The sequence below is a fragment of the Sus scrofa genome, chromosome 7 (assembly GCF_054392235.1).
Source record: "Sus scrofa isolate SSC_HxYL_T2T_F1_AM1 chromosome 7, Sscrofa_HxYL_maternal_Yorkshire_Landrace_v2.0, whole genome shotgun sequence".
In the NCBI taxonomy this organism is placed as follows: Eukaryota; Metazoa; Chordata; class Mammalia; order Artiodactyla; family Suidae; genus Sus; species Sus scrofa.
This window is the reverse complement of record NC_139389.1, coordinates 39,507,498-39,529,923: the sequence shown is the minus strand read 5'-3', so window position 1 is coordinate 39,529,923 and position 22,426 is coordinate 39,507,498. Positions and strand designations below refer to the sequence as shown.

Genomic DNA, 22,426 nt, shown 5'->3' with positions numbered 1-22,426 from the left:
GAGCACAGGGCCAAGTCTCCCTCCAGCCACAGTGATACTGCCGGCTCAGGCGTCACCTGATTGCTTGCGGGTGCACACTGCCAAGCCCGTCCCTGAGCTCAGTGAAAGCAAAGGAAACAACACGTCTGACTGTGGGGTGAATGGGGGGTGTGCCTCTACTTGCTGGCCTGGCAGTGCAGGGGCCGGCATCAGTGAAAGCAAAGGAAACAACACGTCTGACTGTGGGGTGAATGGGGGGTGTGCCTCTACTTGCTGGCCTGGCAGTGCAGGGGCCGGCATCAGAAGTAGGGAGCACCCCAACAGGTCTGCAGAATCCCCTGGAGAAAATGCCTCCTACCCAGAGCATCCCTTTCTTCCACCCTGCCCGTGTCCAGAGCCACCCATGCAGCCTGGTGCGCCAAGGGGACAACCCACCAACAAGTGAGTACGTCCCCTCCCAGTGCCCAGTGCATAAAGATGGGGCTGGAGCTGGCTTCCTGTGAAGGGCTGTGCAGGTTTAAAGTATAGCATATAGGGAGTTCCCTCGTGGCCTAGTGGTTAAGGACTTGGTGTTGTCACTACTGTGGTACTGGTTTGATCCCTGGCCCAGGAATGGCTGCCTACCCCTAATGAGAATCTCCCCCTGACAAAAAAAAGTATGACACACATAAGTATCTGGCCAAAGACCTGGATCACAGTAGATGCTCAATAAAAGGTCAGTTTGCTTCCAACTTCCCTGTCCTCCACAGTGCTCTGACCAGCCTAATGCACCTTGTTTTTAAAGTTTTAAAACGTATTTCTACCTTTTTTTTTTTTTTTTTTCTTTTTGCCATTTCTTGGGCCGCTCCTGCGGCATATGGAGGTTCCCAGGCTAGGGGTTGAATCGGAGCTATAGCCGCTGGCCTACACCACAGCCACAGCAATACAAGATCCAAGCTGCATCTGCGACCTATACCACAGCTCACGGCAACGCCGGATCCTTAACCCACTGAGCGAGGCCAGGGATCGAACCCGCAACCTCATGGTTCCTAGTCGGATTTGTTAACCACTGAGCCACGATGGGAACTCCCTAAAACATATTTCTACTTAAATTTATTTTTTGACAAGGAATACATCCACATGATTCAAAATTCAAAAGATACAAAATGTTATCCAGAGAGAAATCTCCTTCCTACCTGTCTCCCAGCTGCCTCTGGAGGCAACAGGATAACCAGTTTTGCAAGTATCCTTCTGGACCTATTCTATTTACAAGTAAGCAAATATATGAACATATTCTGCCCCCTCAGACTGAGAGGCATTCCAGGTACGCTGTTCTGCATCTTTGTTTTTCCATTTAATGATATATCTTGGAGTTCTTTTCACAGTTCATAAAGAACATTTTTTTTTAAAGGATGAGGTATAATCATCCATTGTAAAGCTATAAGATAATTTATCTAACCAGTCCTTGGTTACCTGTGGAGTTTCCAGTATTTTCTCATTATTTTTTGGCTGTGCCCATAGCATGTCTAAATTCCTGGGCCAGGGACTGAACCTATAGCACAGCAGCGACAGTGCTGGTTCCTTAAGCACTAGGCCACCAGGGAACTCCCCTATTTTTTTTTTTTTTGCTTTTTAGTGCTGCGCCGGTGGCATATGGAAGTTCCCAGGCTAAGGGTTGAATTGGAGCTGCAGCCCCCAGCCCATGCCACAGCGATGCCAGATCTGAGCCATATCTGCAACCTATGCTGCATCTTGTGGCAATGCCAGATTCTTAAGCCACTGAGCAAGACCGGGGATTGAACCTTCATCCTCATGGATATTAGCTGGGTTCTTAACCCACTGAGCCATGACGGGAACTCTCTAGTTATTTCTTGAGAGTTCTTCCAGACACAGAATCCTGAGTTAGCAGCAGAGTCATATAATACCCAACTCATGTCCAATTTTGCTAAAGACCTTCCCGAGATGGGCACTTGCTATAACTCTCCCAGTCAGTTCTCTCAACTGCAGAAAGCACAGTTTTAACATTTGTCTTTTTACAGATTTAAACTTTTTTTCTAACTTCATCTCCTCTTCCACAGGGAAGGCTTAGGGATGTGTGAAGACAGCTCTTACCTTCCAAACTACTCCCCACCCCCCAGGCCGCGAGGCCCAGCCTGGCATTAAATGACACACCAGTCACTACATTCGGATTACAGAAGCCTGAGGCTGGGCGAGGAGCAGGGACTCAACAGATACCTGCTAATGTGCCTTCTTTTTCCTTTTCTACATTTATTGGAGAAAAGTAGAGGTGAGGAAACTTTTTCTTAGCTGGGGGGTTGGGCCCTTATCCCTGGAATGGATCTACCAGCCCTGGGACCCCTCCTCCAAGCCAAAGAGGGTCAGGGTGGGAGAAGCACCAGTGACTCCAGGAGGGATGGACTCGGCAGGTTTTACCTGCCATTCTCCCCTGGGCCTGGCTCATGGAAGCAGCAACTGATGACTGACAGACAGAGCAGTTTTCATTACTTAGAGCCAGCAAGGAGAAAACCACGCAGTGTCAGGACAGGAAGAGCTGAAATGAGGTTGACTCCAAGGTGTCCTTTTTTTTTTTTTGGTCTTTTTGCCATTTCTTGGGCCGCTCCCGCGGCATATGGAGGTTCCCAGGCTAGGGGTCTAATCAGAGCAGTAGCCGCCTGCCTACACCACAGCCACAGCAACTCGGGATCCGAGCCGTGTCTGCAACCTACACCACAGCTCATGGCAACGCCAGATCCTTAACCCACTAAGCAAGGCCAGGGATTGAACCCGCAACCTCATGGTTCCTAGTCAGATTCTTTAACCATTGAGCCACCAAGGGAACTCCTCCAAGGTGTCTTTTGAAATAAATGTCAAGTCACCTACATTGTGTATTTCATTATCATCGGAATCAGCTAACACTCAAAGCCCTGGCTGGCCTGTCCAATCACGATCTCCTGGCTGCCCAATTCAGGAAATTTCCCCAAAGGGCCCTTTGAAGTTACTGTGAGCAGAGGTGGACACACTGCTGGTTCTCTGGGGGGTTTGTTCCTGCTTGCCCCTAGGGTCACCCTCAGGCCAACTACAAAGGTCCAGGAAAAATCCAGCTTCCCCAGCCCCCTGGGGGGGGGGGGGCTCCCACAGGCCAGCTGGGAAATGCTCAGAACTACGTCATCCAAACTCGAAAGTTACAGTCTGTTTCTCTATGAACTGCGGCACTTAAGTCCAGCTGAGAAGGTTCTAGTTTATAGAGGAACTGAGAGCTCTTGAACAGCTTGCAACCCAGGACCCCTTCGGGCCTTGGTGCAAGCGCCGGGCTAGCAGGGACGTGGAGGTGAAGAGGGCAGAGACTGGCAGGGCCTGGGCTGTGGACACTGGAGGGGGAGTGGGGGGTGGGGGAGTGGAGCCATCTTCTCTCCCTGCCACCCTGCCCCAGGCCCAGAACCAGCAAAGGGGAAATATGGTCGTTTCAGTCTAGACAAAGGAGGGGTCACAGAGCAGACACCATTCTGATCTGTGCACTTGGCCTGAGTTAAAAAACCACCGGATCAGGCTGCGTTCCCAGAAACACTGTGCATCTCAGGGGACGTCAGGGGACGAGGCAGGGGGGAAGGGAACAGTTCCACACTCTCTTCTTTGTCTATTGTTTAGGATCCGTGACAGTTTTGGAGAGAGATGGGGGATGGCCATGCTTTAATACTGCACTGCACAGGAACTCTGAAGAGAGCTTGTATCTGTGTTTGGTAAAATAAGGTCTGAAAGTTATCACCATTATTCAAAAAATGCTTGGAAATATTCCATTTGCAGTGAATATTCAGAATTATTCCATTCAGATTTTTTTCCCTCCGGGGTTGTATAAAATGTGTCCCTCATGGTTGAAACAAAACCCAAAAGCAAACATTAGAGATACTGCTCTGAGGCCCCCTCACACCTGCTTTTTCAGAACATGGGGTCCTGGCTGTGGCAACCGGAAGTGACGCTCCACTCCTGTCCCCATCCCCGGCCGCCAGGAGCAGCTCAGATTACACTAGTCTTCTCAATGGACACTGGGAGGAAGGGCAGGAGGGAGAAGACAGCTTCTGGGGGAAGAAAACACTTCCCTGGGTTTTGCTGGGTCTCCAGTGCACCTTGGGCCTGTACCACCAAGGCTGGAGTCACCGTGTCCCTGCTCCCTCTCCGTCCCCAACACTCAATACTAATTGGCCCAGAAACACACTGTCACTTCCCGATTAGCTGTCTCAGGAGCACTACAGAACCAATAAAGGTAAGGACCCTGTTTTATACTGTTTTACTCCTTCTTTCATTCATTATTTATCTTTCTGTGCACCCCTGGCATATGAAGTTCCCAGGCCAGGCACTGAATCTGAATTGCAGCTGCCACTTATACCACAGCTGTGGCAATGCCAGCTCCTTAACTCACTGGGCTGGGCCAGGGATCGAACCCGTGCTGCTGCACAGACAACATGGGATCCTTCGCCTGCACAGCAGGAACTCTTCCTACTATTTCTTTTAGATGTCACATGGTGCCTTGCACAGAGTTGGCATGTGGAAGGGCCCGGTGACAAACAAGTTGCCATTTGTTAAGTGCCCAAGGCCAGGCTAGTCACCTCACTGATACAGTAAGAGGGGAGAAGCAGCCCACACTTCCACACTCCAGTTTGGGTTCTCTCTCCCTCGTTTTTATCTTTCCACTCTCTGGGCTCCTGGCATAGCAACCCCACACCCACAACTACCAGCTGGCCCTTTCTCTCCACAACCCTGTAGAGCCTCAACTCACTGCCAAGCACATGTATTATCCCATTTTTCAAATGAGGACCCTGAAGCTCTATTGCTGATGGCACAGCGGTCACCTGGGTGCTGAGCCCACTCTCTGGAGAACTGGAGCTTCCTGCTACGAGGGGCCAGGAGCCCAGGCTTGGACAGTGCTCCCCATTCCTAGGGGCACAGGGCTGAGCCTCCAAGCCTATGTCATCAGGCGACCAATGACACTGGAGTCGGCTCCTGCTGACAGCCGTGCTCCAGGGCCCAGAAACCACATAGGAATTCCTCAGCACCTCTGTCTTCTGCCCTAGCAGCAGGCAGCCTCTCCTCCGCCTAGAGTGAGCTCTGATTCTCCACATTTGAAGAGGGGTCACTGACTGGGGCTGAGTGATTCCCCCCTCTCGCCCAGGCTGAACTGCACAAGGCCTCGGGAAAGACAAAGATGGATCGGAGTAAATTATTTGTCCTGATTTTCTAACCTTGTCAACTGCTTTTAGGAGAGGGAGGCAGGACAGGGTGGGGAGGGGAGAAGACAGCAGGGAATAAATAAACAAATGCCAGTGGGCTCAGGGCTGTCTCTCCCGAGGCAGTCGTGGCAGCGCCACTAAAAATGAGTAACTTCTTGGAGGTCCCTTCAAGGCTCAGTGGTTAATAAACCCGACTAGGATCCATGAGGATGCAGGTTCGATCCCTGGCCTCGCTCAGTGGGTTAAGGATCCGGCATTGCCATAAGCTGTGGTGTACGTCACAGAAGCGGCTTGATTCCTGTGTTGCTGTGGCTGTGGTGTAGGCCAGGGGCTACAGCTCCTATTAGACCCCTAGCCTGGAAACCTCCATATGCCCTGGATACGGCCCCAAAAAGCAAAAAATAAATAAAATAAATAAAATAACCATCCTTATAAAAAATTGAGTAGCTTCTTTTCCAGAGAGCAGACCGTCAGTCTCCGCTCAATCTGTGTCATGGCTGCAGGGTGACCCAGATTGTTACCATATTTATTGTACCCCCGTCAAATCCCCATTAAGTCACCAACGCCTTCCTTCTCATTCCCTCTTCTCCTACGAGACTGAGAGACCACAGAGCTGTTTTTTTGAAAGTCACTTTCTGTCTGACACAGTCGCAAATAAAAGCCTGCGGTGTGCTTGGCCCAGGCTGGACAGGCGGACCCCGCCCGACACCTGCTTCCCCAGCCCAGTCAGTCTAAGTCTCTAGCTCCCCTCTCCTCCCCACTGGTATCGTCCCCACACCTTTCAGGTGGCGGACACCAGCCTCACTCCCCAAAGAAGTGCACACCCCATGACGACCTTTCCCGGACCTGCTGCTCAGGCCCCAGACCTGCCACTTGGCAGAAAGGGGAGTCCTACAAGCACACAGGTCTTGCCAAGTGGCCTCCTGGTACTAGAACAGCGATACCATGCGAACACTCCTTAACTAAAAGCCCCAAGAAACTGCTGAAAGAGGAAACGAAGTTGGGAGACCCAGATTCCCATTAACTTTATTATTGCTGCCACACAACTCTGCGTTATGCTCCGGGTACTGGCTTTAATAAGTGGGACAGGAGTTCCCGTCGTGGAGCAGTGGTTAACGAATCCGACTAGGAACCATGAGGTTGCGGGTTCGGTCCCTGCCCTTGCTCAGTGGGTTAACGATCTGGCATTGCCGTGAGCTGTGGTGTAGGTTGCAGACGCGGCTCGGATCCCATGTTGCTGTGGCTCTGGTGTAGGCCGGTGGCTACAGCTCCGATTCGACCCCTAGCCTGGGAACCTCCATATGCCGTGGGAGCGGCCCAAGAAATAGCTAAAAAAAAAAAAAAGATGGGACAAAAATCTAAAAGATTAATGAGGATGATGTATTTGGGTTCCAGTCCCATCTACGCAGTCTACTCTCCATCCAGGAGCAGGCTGATCTGGGGGAGGAGCGAGGAACGAGGAGGACGCACACTCAGAAAGGCTGCAGTTACAGCACTGGCTAACCTGGCTCTGGCCCTTCTGGTTTTCCTTTCACTACCAACAGCTTCCTAACCTTCCTTTTTGGTCCTCTTCTTCCATAATCTGAATTTCATCACAGTGCCCTGCACTGTTAGTCTGGCTGTGAATTAAAGTAGCCCAAAGAGGAGTTCCCGTCATGGCTCAGTGGTTAATGAATCTGAACAGGAACCATGAGGTTGCAGGTTCAATCCCTGGCCTTGCTCAGTGGGTTAAGGATCTGGCGTTGTCGTGAGCTGTGGTGTAGGTCACAGACGTGGCTCGGATCCCGCGTTGCTGTGGCTCTGGCATAGGCCAGTGGCTACAGCTCCGATTCGACCCCTAGCCTGGGAACCTCCATATGCTGCGGGAGCAGCCTTAGGAAAAAAAAAAAAAAAAAAAAAAAGTAGCCCAAAGAGGAGTTCCCTGGTTGCTTAGTGGGTTAAGGACCTGGCATCATCACTGCTGTGGTACAGGTTCAATCCCTAGCCCAGGAACTTCCACATGCTGAGAATATGGCAAGGAAGGAAAGGAGGGAGGGAGGAGCATAAAGAAAACACCCTAAGCGCCCACTCAGAACTGATTTCCTCTGCCGGGCAGTCAATGAAAGAAAAGAGTCCTCTATCCCTCAGCTCCTCAGATTCTCCAGGGGAACACCTGACTTATAGCAGCCGGGGAGTCAACTGTAGGATCTGGAGCACCAAATTATATATACTGAACACAAATACACCACCAGGGCCCCTCATATGACCAGACTCTTGCAGTCTGCCACTCCTAACTTCCTCTGAATTTGTGAAGTAGGAAGAAGTTGGAAAGAAGCAGCTGACAGAGTCCTCAAAATTCATCTTAGGAGTTCCCATTGTGGCGCAGCAGAAATGAACCTGACTAGTATCCATGAGGATGCAGGTTGGATCCCTGGCCCCTCTCAGCAGGTTAAGGATCCGGCGTTGCCCTAAGCTGTGGTGTAGGTCACAGACAAGGCTCAGATCCCTGTGTTGCTGCGGCTGTGGTGTAGGCCGGCAGCTGTAGCTCAGACTCAACCCCTAGCCTGGGAACGTCCATATGCCACACCTGTGGCCCTAAAAAGTGGGGGGGAGGGAATTTAAAGCACTAGTTAAAATCTTTCAGGTGAGCCTTACACGAAGGATAAGGCTCTTACTGCACCGATTCCATTTATATAAAGTTCGAGAACAGGAGGAACCAATCCACAGTATTGGGAAAATGTCCGAAGTGTGGCTGCTGAATGGGGAGAGGCGGCTGACTGGGAAGAGACATGGGGGAGCTTGCTGAGGTCGTCAATGGGAATGGCTGTATCTTGGGAGAAACTTGGGTCACATAAATGTATGTATTTATTAAAACTCAGGGAATGGTAGACTCAAGATTAATGTTTCATTTGTATAAATTTCATACCCTCCCACGCCCAAAATAACTCTACATGAATACTGAACTCCTATTAACGACGCAGATGGTAACATGTTTAGGGATGAAATGCACTGATGTCTGTAAATTGTTCTGAAACGCATCAAAATGGAACGTGCATTGAAGGGGACTGAGAGATGGGTGGGTATGAGGTAAAGCAGGTACAGCAAAATCTACGTGGAGAATCCAGGCTCGGGTGGTGGGTGCACAGGCATCCACTCACTACTCAAGTCTCTTTCAGGTTTTTTGTATGTTAGACATTTTTCAGAATAAAATACTGGGACAAAAGTCTCTTTCAGGATCTTTCAGAGAATAATAAATTGTAAGATCAACACAGGTTTGAGTTTCCTCATTGGTACTGATCTCTGCTCAAGATGCTAATAAGCAGAGACAGGCCCAATGGGCAAGCAAAACAAAGCCAGAAATGTGGGGACGTGGACTCATTATTCCCGTCACGGCTTTCAGGGTTAAAGGTGCTCAGCGCCTCCTCTCTGTGTGGTGGCTTTTCTCTTTTCTGGAACCCAGGCTAACCCCAGTCTCCACAGTCAATCATCTGTGTTTCCAGGGATAACAGGCCCTGGGAAACGGGCTCCTACTAATCAGATGCAAAAGACACTGCTCCTCCATCTGTGAGTTACGTTAGCGTCGTAAGCAGCACGTCAGAATTCTTGGCTAGGAGGACACCTTTGTGTCCTCTGTAGCCGGAAATCAGTTAAAATGAGATCAAATCCACCCTCAGAGTTCTGCTGCCCTTCTTGTACTTTGGATCAACACTGCTAACACTCAAGCCTTCCAGGGGGGCTAGGTGCTAGGGCCAGGTCCTCTCAGTGGGGTTACTCTGCACTGAGCACCAGCTGACTGCCCTCCCAGAGACTCAGTTTATCCTCACAACCAGCTGGGGGTCTTCCCACTTTATTTATTTATTTGTTGGCTGCACCTGCAGTATGCAGAAGTTCCCAGGCCAGGGATCGAACCCGAGCCACAGCACTGACAGTGCCAGATCCTTAACCTAATGAGCCACCAGAACTCCTTTTTTTTTTTTTTTTTCCTTTTTCCCACTTTAAAGAAGAGGAAACCAGGGAGTTCCCATTGTGGTGCAGCAGAAACGAATCTGACTGAATCCATGAGGATTCAGGTTCAATCCCTGGCCTGGCTCAGTGGGTTGGGGATCTGGTGTTGCCATGAGCTGTGGTATAGGTTGTAGATGTGGCTCGGATGCTGCACTGCTGTGGTTGTGATGCAGGCTGGCAGCTCCGATTTGACCCCTAGCCTGGAACTTCCATATGCCACAGGTGTGGCCCTAAAAAGCAAAAATAAAAATAAAAAAAACAAAATAAACAAGAGGAAACCAAACCTCAGATAAAATTTAACTTAATATGCTCACAAGACTAGAAATATGTGACCACTGCCTGATTATCCTTCATGGGATCCAGCTTATTTAGGGCCCAACTTCTACTCAGTAAAGCTCACAGTATAATTTCAAATATGTGGGACTGAGAACAGTGGGAAGGCAGGTACAGTGACGGAAAGAACAAGGACTTTGGGATAAGAAACTTGAGTCCAAAATTCACTTCATTAGCTGTGGAACTTGGACAAGTCATTTTCTTCCTTCCTTTTCTTTCTTTCTTTCTTCCTTCCTTTCTTTCTCCTTCCTTCCTTTCTTTCTTCCTTATACAGCCATATCTGCAGCATATGGAAGTTTCCAGGCTAGGGGTCAAATAGGAGCTGCTGCTGCTGCCTACACCACAGGCACAGCAACGCCAGATCGGAGCCACATCTGTGACCTACACCACAGCTCAAGGCAACGCCGGATCCTTAACCTGAACCAGGCCAGGGATTGAACCCCAGCCCTCATGGACATTATGCTAGGTTTTTAACATAATGAGCCACAATGGGAACTTCACCTTGGACAAATCATTTAATATCTCTTTCAATTTCCCTTTCTAGAAAGTGTGAAAAACCTCCTCAGTCAGGTGATCACTGTCACAGGTAAATGATTGGACTTCTCTTCTCTCAGCCTTATTTCTTCAAAGGCAAAGTGGCAGCATCAAGCCGGGGCTGCTGGGAAGACCCAAGGCAGGCAGGGCCGAGAGCGTCTGGGCGCAATGTCTGGTCGCAGACAGAGCTCTGATGAGGAGATGATTTATGAGGACAGGAGTGAGAGCAAGCGCTGCACTGCCCGAACCACACAGGCTTCCCTAGATGACATCACCCTGGCAGTGGATGAGGCTCTTGCTGCTGTAAGCACAGACGTGAGATGTGCCCCTGTCCCAGGGAGATCTTGGTCCCTGCCATGTCCCAGGGCCAGAAGTACTCAGGTGCCTTCTTTCTTTTTTTTCGGCTGTGGAAGTTCTGAGGCAGGGATCGAACCTACACCACTGCAGTAACAACACTGGATCCTTAACCTGTTGAGCCACCAGGGAACTCAAGCGCCTTCTTAAATTAAATCCTTGGACAAAAACAGGGTTGAGCCTAAAAGTCATTTAGTTTTCACTCTGTAACCTGCTTGACCCGATGTACGCCTTCCTGACACTGAGAAACATCTGCAGTCTTTGTAAAACCAGAGATGCCAGCCAAGAGTCCACAGTCTTACTCATGATTCACATTCCTCTGGTTCCAAAGTAAACAGAAGTCTACCTAAAAAACAAGTTAATCAAAACCCAGGTTCCTTTTTGTGTTTTTTTTTTTTTGTTTTTTGGTTTTTTTTTTTAAAGGACAGAGGAGAGGGAGAGGGCTTCCTTCCGGCAGAGAATGTTTGGAACATGCTGTGTGAACAATAGCTGGCTTCCTGGACACTCGGCTGGAGGCTGCTCCTCCATTCAGGACAAAACGTTTCATGTGAGGGAGGTGACGCTGCTATGAGGCAGCTTCGGGGCAAGAAGGTGGAGGCTGATGCCAAAGGGAGGACAGGGGAGAGGTGAGGTCTAGAGGCCGAGGTGCAACGCCACCCCCCACGCCACAGAGAAGGCGGGGAGGCAGGTAGAGCAAGTGGAGGTCGGCGGGATAAGCGCCTACACTGCACGGCTGTTAAGGGCTTCTACATAACCGACTGACTGCTTAGGTAACCGCGAGTCATCTCTACCCTCTGCAAGCTAAACCAACACACGCCCGTGCCCACAGCAAAGGACTCGCTCATGCACACCTGTGGGTCTCCTGCTTCCACCCACTCAAGGGTCTGCTTACCAAGAGTCAGGTGGCATCCCTTCCAAAGCTGTTTAAGATGGTTGTATTTGTTTTTTTTTGTTTGGTTGGTTTTTTTTTGCCTTTTCTAGGGCTGCTCCTGTGGCATATGGACGTTCCCAGGCTAGGGGTCTAATCAGAGCTGTAGCCTCGGGCCTACGCCACAGCCAGATCTGAGCCACGTCTGAGACCTACACCACAGCTCCCGGCAACGCAAGATCCTTAACCCACTGAGCAAGGCCAGGGATCGAACCCTCGACCTCACGGTTCCTCGTTGGATTTGTTAACCACTGAGCCACGACAGGAACTCCCTAAGACGGTTATATTTGTTGATAAAAATAAGAAATTAAACACTACACAAATGAAACAAATGCTAAAAGCTGTTGCTATGACAACCAAGCAGCTGCTTCAAAGAAACTCAACAATGGGATCGTTTTTTAAAATGGGCTCTAGAATTAGTGCTGTGGGAGAAATAAACTTGCAAAAAACCCCAAAAGTCTTCTGTACTCAGACTGCTTCACAAGTGACTGAATTCTTGCTTTACATTTAAGAAACTAAAGCTACGCGTTTACGTCAACCATGTATTACCGGGAGTTACCCTGGGAGTCAATGGGTTAGGATTTGGTGCTTTCCACCACTGTGGCCTCGGCTCAATCTCCTGGCCTGGGAACTGAGATCCCACATCAAGCCACTGCACACTGAGGCCAAAAACACCGCCCCCCAACAAACCAAATCAACGATGTATTACAGATGTGATTCAGAGGACAGAGAACTCCAAATTAGTAGGTTGACTCGGAAAGAAAATGCCTCAGCTCCACAAAGACTAGCTTGCACATCTATGCACTTGGGGTTCAATTTAAATGTTCGTATTCTTTTTAAAAAATGACTTCCTCCTTTAACAGAGTTTTGTGATTAACCAAATAACCCCCATCACAACTGGCTGAGAAGAAAGCCTTCTGGGGGGCCGGCAGCAGTGTCCGAAGAGCTCTAGCCTCTGGTATCTGCAGCGGCCGTGCACGTAAGAATCCTCCAACCGCTGTCCTTATCAAGTAAGTCTAAACTCCCCCAGCACAGAACCCCCTCTGGCCACTTTCTCTGAAAAAGCCTCTCCACTGCAGGCTGGGGAACAATCCCAGGTGACCCCCCAGCCCTTCCTTCTTCCTCACTGCAGTTCCTGTCTGAACAAAGCATTATGCCTGCACTGATCACCACTGCTACAGTCCAGGGCCAGCCGGCCTGGGCTGTGTGATCTCCCAGGTTACAGAGCAAAGTCAAGGGCACTCATTCTACTAACTCAGAGGCTACCTCACACAAGTCCAACTTCCAGCTGCCCCTCACCGCATACAGCAGGCGGTGAACGGGAACGGCCCTCCGCCCACGCAGCTCTCCGGCTGGGAGCAGAGACAGAAGGTCACTTTCACTAAGACCCTTCCGCTCCACCTGGTCCCCTTTACCTTTCCTGGCAGACCAGGCGGCAGGGAGGCAAAGCAACTAGAGTGCGCCACATCAACGTGTTCTGAAGCTCAAGGGCATCCAAGGGCATCCTAAACAAAAAGCCTGCTGGTAGGAACTAGTCTTTGCCCTGCCCCAACCCCGATCCCAACAGGCAGTGCAAAAAATTACAGCAATGGCATCCTTTCAGTCCCAAATCTAACCTGGGAGATAAGACACGGAAGTGCTCCACTGAAGGGGGTATGGGCAGGATAATTACTTTCTGGGTGGAAAGCAGAGCTCAGGGTGCGGACAATGGCAAACTTGAGATGCCTGACCCCCGGCTGGAGGCCTGACGTGGGGCCTATTGCCCAGCCCACTGCTCCCACCAACCCACCCTCCTGCTGTTCCCCAGACCCCACGCCTGAGCCTGGCAGGGCAGGTCTCTGCCTCCTCAGCAGCCTCCGCATCTTCATCCTCCAACCCCTTCCAGGTCCAGCTCAAGTCACCCATGCTCTTCCACACCCTGTGGGGTCTAATCTAAAAAGTATCCAGAGTCAGCACAAGGACAAGGCTTTATCTTTGGTTTGTAACTTGGGAAAACACACCAACCTACCTGCACCTTGTCTGCAAACAGGGCTGACGGTGCCTGCTTTGCATCAGGCATAGTGTGGGGATTAAATGAGGTTGCAGAGGGAGGCAGTGGGCACCCAGCACATGTTCAATCAGCTCTGGAGCACAGCCAGCGCCCTGTGTGGATTGACTGCATCTGAGGGTTCTGGTTTTTGTTTTTTGGTCTTTCTGCCATTTCTTGGGCCGCTCCTGCGGCCTATGGAGGTTCCCAGGCTAGGGGTCGAATCGGAGCTGTATCCGCCGGCCTAAGCCAGAGCCAGAGCAACGCAGGATCCGAGCTGCGTCTGCAACCTACACCACAGCTCAAGGCAACCCCTTAACCCACTGAGCAAGGCCCGGGATCGAACCTGCAACCTCATGGTTCCTAGTCGGATTCGCTAACCACTGAGCCATGATGGGAACTCCTGAGGGTTCTCTTTTAGGATCCCTATGGCAGAGGCAGCCTGGCTGTTCTGTATAAGGCAAACGTGTTCACGGAAATGTGCTCTGAGGCTGGTTCCAAGCCCTTTGACACAAGCCTGCCATACCTCTTCCGCTTCTGTATTTCCCACTGGTGCTCCCAGCAGGTACTGAGCTTAGTCAATACCGGGGTGGGGGGGAGAGCTTTTAAAGTGGTTACACCTGAAGCAATTCTTAGGGAGGCACAGGTTCAGGACCAGCATCTTTCTTCAATCAGAAATTTTTCCCGAGGAGGAAATGAGAGGGGGAAAGTGTGGCATCTCTCCTATAATCCCGCCAACTGCATCCTCACTCGTCACTGCTAAGCTCCTGAAAACATCCTCTTCTCGTATATAGCCTGGTGCTGGCCTCAACCACAAGGAAGTGTGTTTTTTCCCTCTTTAAAAAAAAAAGAAAGAAAAAAAATAAACGAAATGTTTCTTAAATTCCAAAGAGTATACATTATAATAGTGTAATTTCAACAGCAATAACAAGTGACCCATTTGCATGCTCACCACCAGGTTCAGGAAACAGAACACAGCCTTTCCTGCATCTCTGCCCCGCCTCCCTGCTGGACCAAACGATGTCACCCTCTTGCTTTTCTGCAGTTGACCCTTCATGTCAGTCCTCCTGAGCCACATAGGTTCCTGTCTCTCTTTCTTGGCCTGACAGGAGCACGACTTGCTGTCCAATGTTCTGGGACCAAAGCTTAGGGGCAGGGGCTCCCTTTGGCTGGTGAGGAAGTGGGAGGCCACAGAAAGGCCCTGGTAAAGGGAGAGCAACAAGCCCTTGCTTCTCATGAGGCTGGCAGGGCGAGGTCACGTGCCTCTGGGGACTCCTGAGAAAACTCGCTCCCTATATGGGCAGCAGCAGGAGACGGCTGTGGGCTAGCAGCGCGTTAATGTACACAAGCACACTGCAGAGCCAGAACGATCCCAGGCTTTTCAAAACAGTCTCAGCGAGGACTGCCCTCCCTGGGAAAGCCCTGGGGACCCGCACTCTTGGGCCTGTTGGCAGGGCGTCTGGCAAGCTGCAGTTACAGAGCACATGAACTTTCTCAGGAGGCACACCAAGAAAAGCTGCACACAGGGAGAGGCAAGGCGGAAAAGTGGGCAGACCTTGGCACCAGGAGATCCCTGGGCCACCCCCCCTGCAAGGACCATCTCAGCCTTGGCCTGCACCCATATTCCAGAGTGACCACGGCCCACCATTCCAACTGTTTGGCACGCATTTACCACTGCCAAGAACTCTTCTCCAGGGCCCATGGGTGTGTGCCTCGGAGGGAGGGCCCTTTGGAAAATAAGTGGGAGCTACAGCCTCAAAACAATTTTAAGAGGGAAAGGTCAATTAGAGAAGCAAAGGAAGGAGTTCCCTGGTGGTCTAGTGGTTAGGACTCAGAGCTTTCACCGCTGTGGCCCAGGTTTGATCCCTGGTCTGGGAACTGGGATCCCATGTCAAGCTGCTGCTGCACACCATGGTCATCCCCCCCCCAAAAAAATTACAGAGTCTATTTTTTTAAAAAAAGAAAGAAGCCAGGAGTTCCTATTGTGTCTCAGCAGGTTAAGAACCCAATTAGCATCCATGAGGATGCAAGTTCAATCCTTGGCTTCACTAAGTAGGTTAAGGATCCAGTGTTGCCACAAGCTGTTGCAGATGTGGCTTGGATCTGGCATTGTTGTGGCTGTGGTGCAGGCCAGCAGCTGCAGCTTTGATTTGAATCAACCCCTAGCCTGGGAGCCTCCACATGCTGCACCTGTGCCCTCCCCCCAAAAAAAGCCAAGAAAAGAGTGAGTTTATTCTTTTTTTTTTTTTTTTAATTTTAGGGCTACAGGTGTGGCATATGGAAGTTCCCAGGCCAGGGGTCGAATCAGAGCTGCAGCTGCTGGCCTACATCTCAGCCACAGCTATGCCGGATACTTAACCCACTGATTGAGGCCAGGGATCCAACCTGCAACCTCATGGATATTAGTCAGGTTCATGTCTGCTGAGCCACAGTGAAAACTCCGAGCTTATTCCTGTTTGAGTAAGACCCAGGACAATTATTTTTAATATTTCTTCTAACTTCATAACAAACTCTATTGTTGGCTATTTCTGCCAGCTTCTGTTTCCCAGTTTTGTTTGATATGCAATAACAATTTAAAAGGGGGCTGTGTGCTTATTTCAGATACAGCAAAACTGAGACAGTTTCAACTGTGTCCCCTCCTCACACAGTTCTGGGTTAGAGGACGGGGGTGGGGGTACAGTGGGAGGAAGGCAGCCTGAACAGGAGTTCCAGTCCCTGAGGGAGAGGTTCCTCAGGGTGATGGGGAGGCTTGCTGATGCTCTCAAGAGCCCACAAAGGGTCAAGGGTCCAGGATGGGCTCCTCCGCCCCACTGTTAACCTCATCTTTGTTTTTTTGGACACAGCTGTGGCATGTGCAAGCTCCCGAGACAGGGATTGAACCCAGGCCATAGCAATGACAATCCCGGATCCAGAGAACCTCGTCTTTTAAGATTCCACCTGTTACAGAATCAAATGCTTGAAAAACAAATGGACTGAGAGAGAGAGAAGACAAGTTCAGACGAGGGAGCACAGTACTCAACGGCAACCATGATCGACAAGAGATTTGTTTTTCTCAAGTATCTCTGAGCTCAGGCTGTGCGTGTGTGCGTGTGTGTACATGTGTGTGTGTGTGTCTGCCTGCTTGTATACACATGCATCAGAATCTCAAATATGCTCCTACATGGTTGAAAATAAACAGGACGGCTCCAGTCAAAACTGTGAAAGACGAAACCTCTAACCTCCCCTTTTTCTCTTTATACTTTGCTCCCGGCTGGTTCCGGGATCGGCAGACTGGGTCCTCGGGCTCTCACCACTGCATGGATGGAAACGGAGGACGGGAAGGCGAGGGCTGCCCGAGGCAGGAAGCCACAGCCTCAGGCAGCAGGGCCCTGAGAGAGTATCCAGACGAAGCCGTTTTGCAGTTAAGGAAACAGGCACCGAGGCGTGGAGTAACGTAAGCAAGGCAATGACAGACGCAACACAGGGGCTGCCCCTTGCTCCCTGCCCCCTGCAGTTGGGGAAATGGCAGAATACGACGGAGCAGCCCTCGGGGAAGACACTCAAGCCTCCAGAGGGCTGAACCCTGACGGAAAAAGATCTGAGGCAAAAATGTGCCTTGTCACCCCTGGTTCTCTACCTCCTGGGGCACTTGCCTCTTTTCGGAAAACGGTTTCTGTGCAGAACACTGCGCTGTCCCACTTCAACAGGGGTCGCAGGGTGGTAGGCTCTAAACCAGCAGATGTATAGGTTCCCCCTCACTGGGATAATGGGAATGTCACAGGACGCCTTTTCATCATGACAAACAAGGACTTTAAAAAATCAGTGTGATGGGGAATACCCTGATGGCTCAGGGGGTTAAGGATCGGGCATGGTCACTGCCGCGGCAACGGGTTCAATCCCTAGCCAGGAACTTCCGCATACTGCGGGTGCGGCCAAAAACAAAAACAAAAAAAACTCAAAAAAAAAAACACGATGCAAGTATGAGGGAGATCTTTGTGATGAGAGAACAATTCTGCATCTGGATTGTGGTGATGGTTGCAGGAACCTACATACGATAAAACCACACAGAATCACCCCCCCACACACTCACAACTGGTGGACTGAGAACAGGGTCTGTGGATCATACCAACAGCCACTTCTTGGTTCCGATACCATGCGGGAGTTACGTAACGCGTTACACCACTGGCAGAAACTCAGTGACCAAATAAAGGACCTCTCTACTACTTCTGCAAACTCCCTATGAGTCTGTAATTATTTCAAAATAAAAAAAATGAATAAAGACAAAAAATTTGCCATGACAACTCTGCTCTTTGTTTTATAAAAGGACAACTAACTGAAATACAAAGGGAGGGTGGACATGATTAAAGGCGGTTGGCAACCAAACACCATCGGCACCACTGAGACACTCTTCAGTCAAAACTGGGTTGAGACTATCTGAGTAAGAACACAAAATGCTGGTTCCCTCCATCCTTATGGGCCTGGCTAGAAAACTCAGTGTGTCACCAGAGCCACCCGGAAGGAGGCCTGGAGAGACTGGAGCACAAAGGTGGGGCAGGACAGGGTGCTATTTGGGGCTGGGGTAAGGGCAGGTAGGTGAGGGATCGAACCTGCAACCTCGTGGTTCCTTGTCGGATTCGTTTCCACTGTGCCACAATGGGATGTCCACTACAGCCATTTCTATGAACTGCTTTTCATTTGCCTAATTACTACCAGCGCAATAATAATCGCAGATAGGGAGTTCCTGTCGTGGCGCAGTGGTTAACGAATCCGACTAGGAACCATGAGGTTGCAGGTTCGGTCCCTGCCCTTGCTCAGTGGGTTAATGATCCGGCGTTGCTGTGACCTGTGGTGTAGGTTGCAGACGCGGCTCGGATCCTGCGTTGCTGTGGCTCTGGCGTAGGCCAGTGGCTACAGCTCCGATTAGACCCCTAGCCTGGGAACCTCCATATGCCGCGGGAGCGGCCCAAAGAAATAGCAAAAAGACAAAAAAAAAAAATAATAATAATCGCAGATATATTAAATGTGTCATAAAACTTGCATTAATTTGGTTACTAGTGTTACGCATCCCCACACTTAGTTCTCGTGTGCTTATAACCACGTGCCCCATTGCATAGTTCACTTGCAACTGGAGAAAACACACCTGAGCCTACTCTTAAAAGGAGAAGCTGTCAGGGAGTTCCCTTCATGGCTCAGTGGTTAATGGACCCGACTAGTATCCATGAGGACGTAGGTTCGATCCCTGGCCTCACTCAGTGGGTTAAGGATCCAGTGTTGCCATGACCTGTGGTGTAGGTCACAGATGTGGCTCAGATCCCGTGTTGCTGTGGCTGTGGTGTAGATCGGCAGCTATAACTCCAATTAGACCCCTAGCCTGGGAACTGCCATATGCTGCAGTTGCAGCCCTTAAAAAAAAAAAAAAGCAGAGGCTGTCAAATTTTGGCAACCCAGTGGAATCAATCACCTGGGGAGCAGGCTACAGCCTTGGTTGCCGGGTTCCCGGAAGAGGGTGTCAGAGGAGAGGAGAATTCACATTCTAGCAAGTTCCCAGGCGAAGCGGATGCTCCTCTGCAATCACACTTTGAGACCGCTGCTTTAAAGGGCCATAATGAGGGAAAGAACCAACTACAAGGTCGAACTTTCTAGTTGGCATTTGCAACCGGAAAGGCTGACAGTCTGTCAGGAAAACAGGCGGCATTTTCTAGCACTCTAGATCAGTCGCTGAACCAAAATCAGATTTAGTATGCTGACAGTTTAAGCCAAAAAACGTAAAATTAACTCTGTTAATCAAATGAGTCTCAGGAGATTGAGGTTTGCTCCTTTGTTCAACCAGGAGCCAAAGACATCGCTAGGCAACAGAGGTTTGGGCACTGCCAAAAGTCTCGTGAGACTCTGTAGGTCGCATCCCCCACGGGCCTCGGTTTACTAACCTGTAAAGGAGACAATGCATATTTAGGGAAACTTCTAGCGCTGACATTTTACAATGAATCAAAGCAGTTATTGTGGCTCGAAGCAAAAATATTCTTCCTGGCTGTGGCAGTGTAATGAGAAATGTGGATAAGATCCTGGCTGTTCCAACAGGCTGACTGTGACAAGACAGGTGAAGCCCTGGCAGCAGTCCTGGCCCTGGTCAGTCCAATTTGAGTCAACGAATTGCCCCAATTAGAGGTGCTGCCAAGGTAGGTCAGTTCTATGCCCAAGAGCAACCCCAAAATGTAAAAGCACCCAGCACGAGATCCATGCTCATAACTGGTTCTCCCCTGATACATTATGACGTTTAATCACTCCAACTGCTGAAGGGAAAACTGGAGCTGCTCGCTAGAATTAAGGATGCTATGATAACCTCCTCAGCTGGGGTTTTAAATGAGCCTCGTGCTAACAGCTTGCCTGCTCTGAATGCAAAGCAGGATGCAAGTGGAAAAGGCGGGGCAGCCACCTGTGAAGGGCGGCTGCTGATGGCATGGCTCTATGTTTCTGAGAGGTCTGGCTTCTCAACCAACCTCCTGACGTGTCCCAGGCAACACACTGACCTTCCAGATTCCACGGGGAACCTGCGGGAAACGCTGTTTTACTCTCTCTTACAGATAGCGAGATGGACACCCAGAGATGACCACAGTTTGCTCAAAATCACCAGTAAGTCAGCTGGGGAACGGAGGACACCAGTTAGGCTGATTCCTGGCCAACCCAGGTTGGCAACAGCCAATCAGCATGTGGTGAGGCATGAGGGGGAACAAACTCAGTTAAAACATCTACCCTCAGACCCACGTGACAATGTGGCATTAAGGTGAAACAGGTGGAAAGAGTCCGGTGATGCTAGGGCCAAGGAGGGGCAGCATGGAGCTGGGGCACATTTACCCTCTGCCAAGCCAGGCCAAGGAAAAAGGCAATTCTTTTATATATAAACAATAACATTTTCGTCTCACGTGAGATACTAATGAAAACATTTTTGATGAACGCACACATAAAACTTAAGTAAAAACACTGAAGCACATTTTAAAGACAAGCCCCAGCCCCTCCTTCCAATCAGACCGTTGCCTGGACCCCTCCCTATCTAGGATTCAGGAGCCGAGGGTGTCCTGCACAGAAGCCACCCCACCCCTCAAGAGAAGGAACTATGTCCTCTACTTCCATCCCCTGCCCTCAGGTCCCAGCACAGGGCCTGACACAGAGCTGGCACCTAATAAATACCTGCTGATAAAGCGGGTGGTCTCCGCCAGCCCGGATAGCCACCTGCACTGCGCCTGAGACCAGGGCTCCAGGGAGGCCAGCCAGCGCCTTTCCACCTGGTACTCGTGGCGAAACGGTTCCTAAGTCAACCTACTCCACCTCCTCACAGGGTAATGGGTCCCCTAGGCTTACTACCGCCCGTGTACAGTGAGCTGCTTCCTCGATTGCTTCTACTACACCACCTCTGAGTGTCTGCAGCAGGGTTTATCTCATTAGGCTCTAGCATTCAGGAGCAAGGCTGTGCTTAGCCTACTTAGTCCTGCTGTGATTTCACAGCTGTCAATCATACTTCCCTTCGCCCATGGAGCCCTCACCTTTTAGGATGAGATTGCCTCTAACCACGCTCGCCTCAGATTTATGAAGTGGCATTTCCTTTGGTAGCTCAAAACTGAGAAGACATAGACACAATTACTAGAAGACTGGGCACCTAATGCAATGACACTGGCCCAAGTCATGCTAAGAATACAAAGACTTGGAAATGTGTTTAATACAAGTAGGAAGTGTTGTCTAAATGAAATCGAGTGAAGGGCACAGCCACCAACTTTGGTATACAATGCTTCCCAAAGGCAGCATTTCCCACAGGCCGGGTTGAGACCCAGTAAATGTCTGCTTTGCGGAATGACTGGCCAAAGGAACTGCGGGTGTTACCACCACTGGTGACTTCAAATAGAACACTTAGTGGAGCTCCGTCCCAGGAACGGGGCCTGGACAGGCTGTGACATCCAGCCTGCTCAGGTCCGTCAGTGAAGGCAAAACCCCTTCCAGGGCACTGAGAGCCACATCTTTGCATGGGCCCGGCATACTCAAAGGTCTGGGAGATTTCTACATCAAAATCTTTGTCAGCAGTGAAACAAACTCATCCATCACTAAGCTCTGGCCATAGACACTGGCAATTCTCAAATGGTTGCCCAGGATGGGAAAAAAAAAAAAAAAAGCCGAATTTAATTGAACCTTCAGGAGGAATTTAGCACAGAGGAACAGCTTTATCTGAACTGGAGCACAGCCAGACCTCTGGGTTAATACCCCAACAGGGAGATTCATCAAGGACCTTAACTGTGGATCAGCAGCAATATTTCTGATTTTTTAAAAAATGGACTTTGGAAATTTTCCTTTTTATTCAAATCAATTCTGCCAGCACCATATATGTCAGAGATGCTAATTTTTCAGCTCTATCAGGTAAGTGCCTATAAAGCCTGTAAATGGTTTTAAGCACATGGATCCAGCTGAGGATTCATTTCATTACACATTCACTCTGCTGCTGCAAGTCCCGCAGACCTCCAGGGGCAGACGGCGCTACCTGGGTGGGAGCGGATGTGTTAACCGAAATACAGGGGATCAGTTTGGTTCTTTTTCTCCTCGCAGTCTAATCTGAAAAACTGGGGGCCAAGAACTGGCCAAACCCATTTCTGTTTTTGACTTAAATACATGATACTTGAAAGTGGAAAGAGCTATAATACCCACTGTGACATTTGTGCAAGGGGGCTTTTATTTCTGACTTTCCTTATAAATGTTAACTATTTTACTCATGAGGGGAAGTGGCAGGCAGTAAGCAGAGTTGGCTTAAAACTTATTTGGCATTTAAATGTAAAACTCAACACCCCCATCTCCAAATTAGAATGTTTTAGTAAAACATTTTCGACTTAAAAAAAATGAAGGGGGGGCTCATCTATCAAATTAAGTGAGAAATCCATAAAACACTGGTCATAAACCGCTCCTGAAATCCATAAATTTCTATGCTCCCATCTGGAAGCAAATTATTCTGCATATTCTCTAGAATCCCTTAGTTGTGGTATAAAAGGGCAATTCTTATTACTAGAGAATGAAAAAGAAACTAAAATTCAAGATTTATGGGTGAACTGGAGACAGACGTAATTATTCCATCTC

General features: G+C 49.7%; 1 protein-coding gene and 1 long non-coding RNA gene across 24 annotated transcripts in view; both read right to left on the bottom strand.

The window, feature by feature from the left end:
- ANKS1A (ankyrin repeat and sterile alpha motif domain containing 1A) overlaps positions 1-22,426 on the bottom strand; it is a 183,530-nt gene that overhangs the window by 32,166 nt on the left and 128,938 nt on the right.
- On the bottom strand, positions 13,987-22,283 carry LOC146401516 (uncharacterized). Its single transcript, XR_014810076.1, has 2 exons — positions 15,679-22,283; positions 13,987-15,476 (listed from the first exon to the last, which is right to left on the bottom strand). It is a non-coding gene; the product is annotated as an uncharacterized LOC146401516 (long non-coding RNA).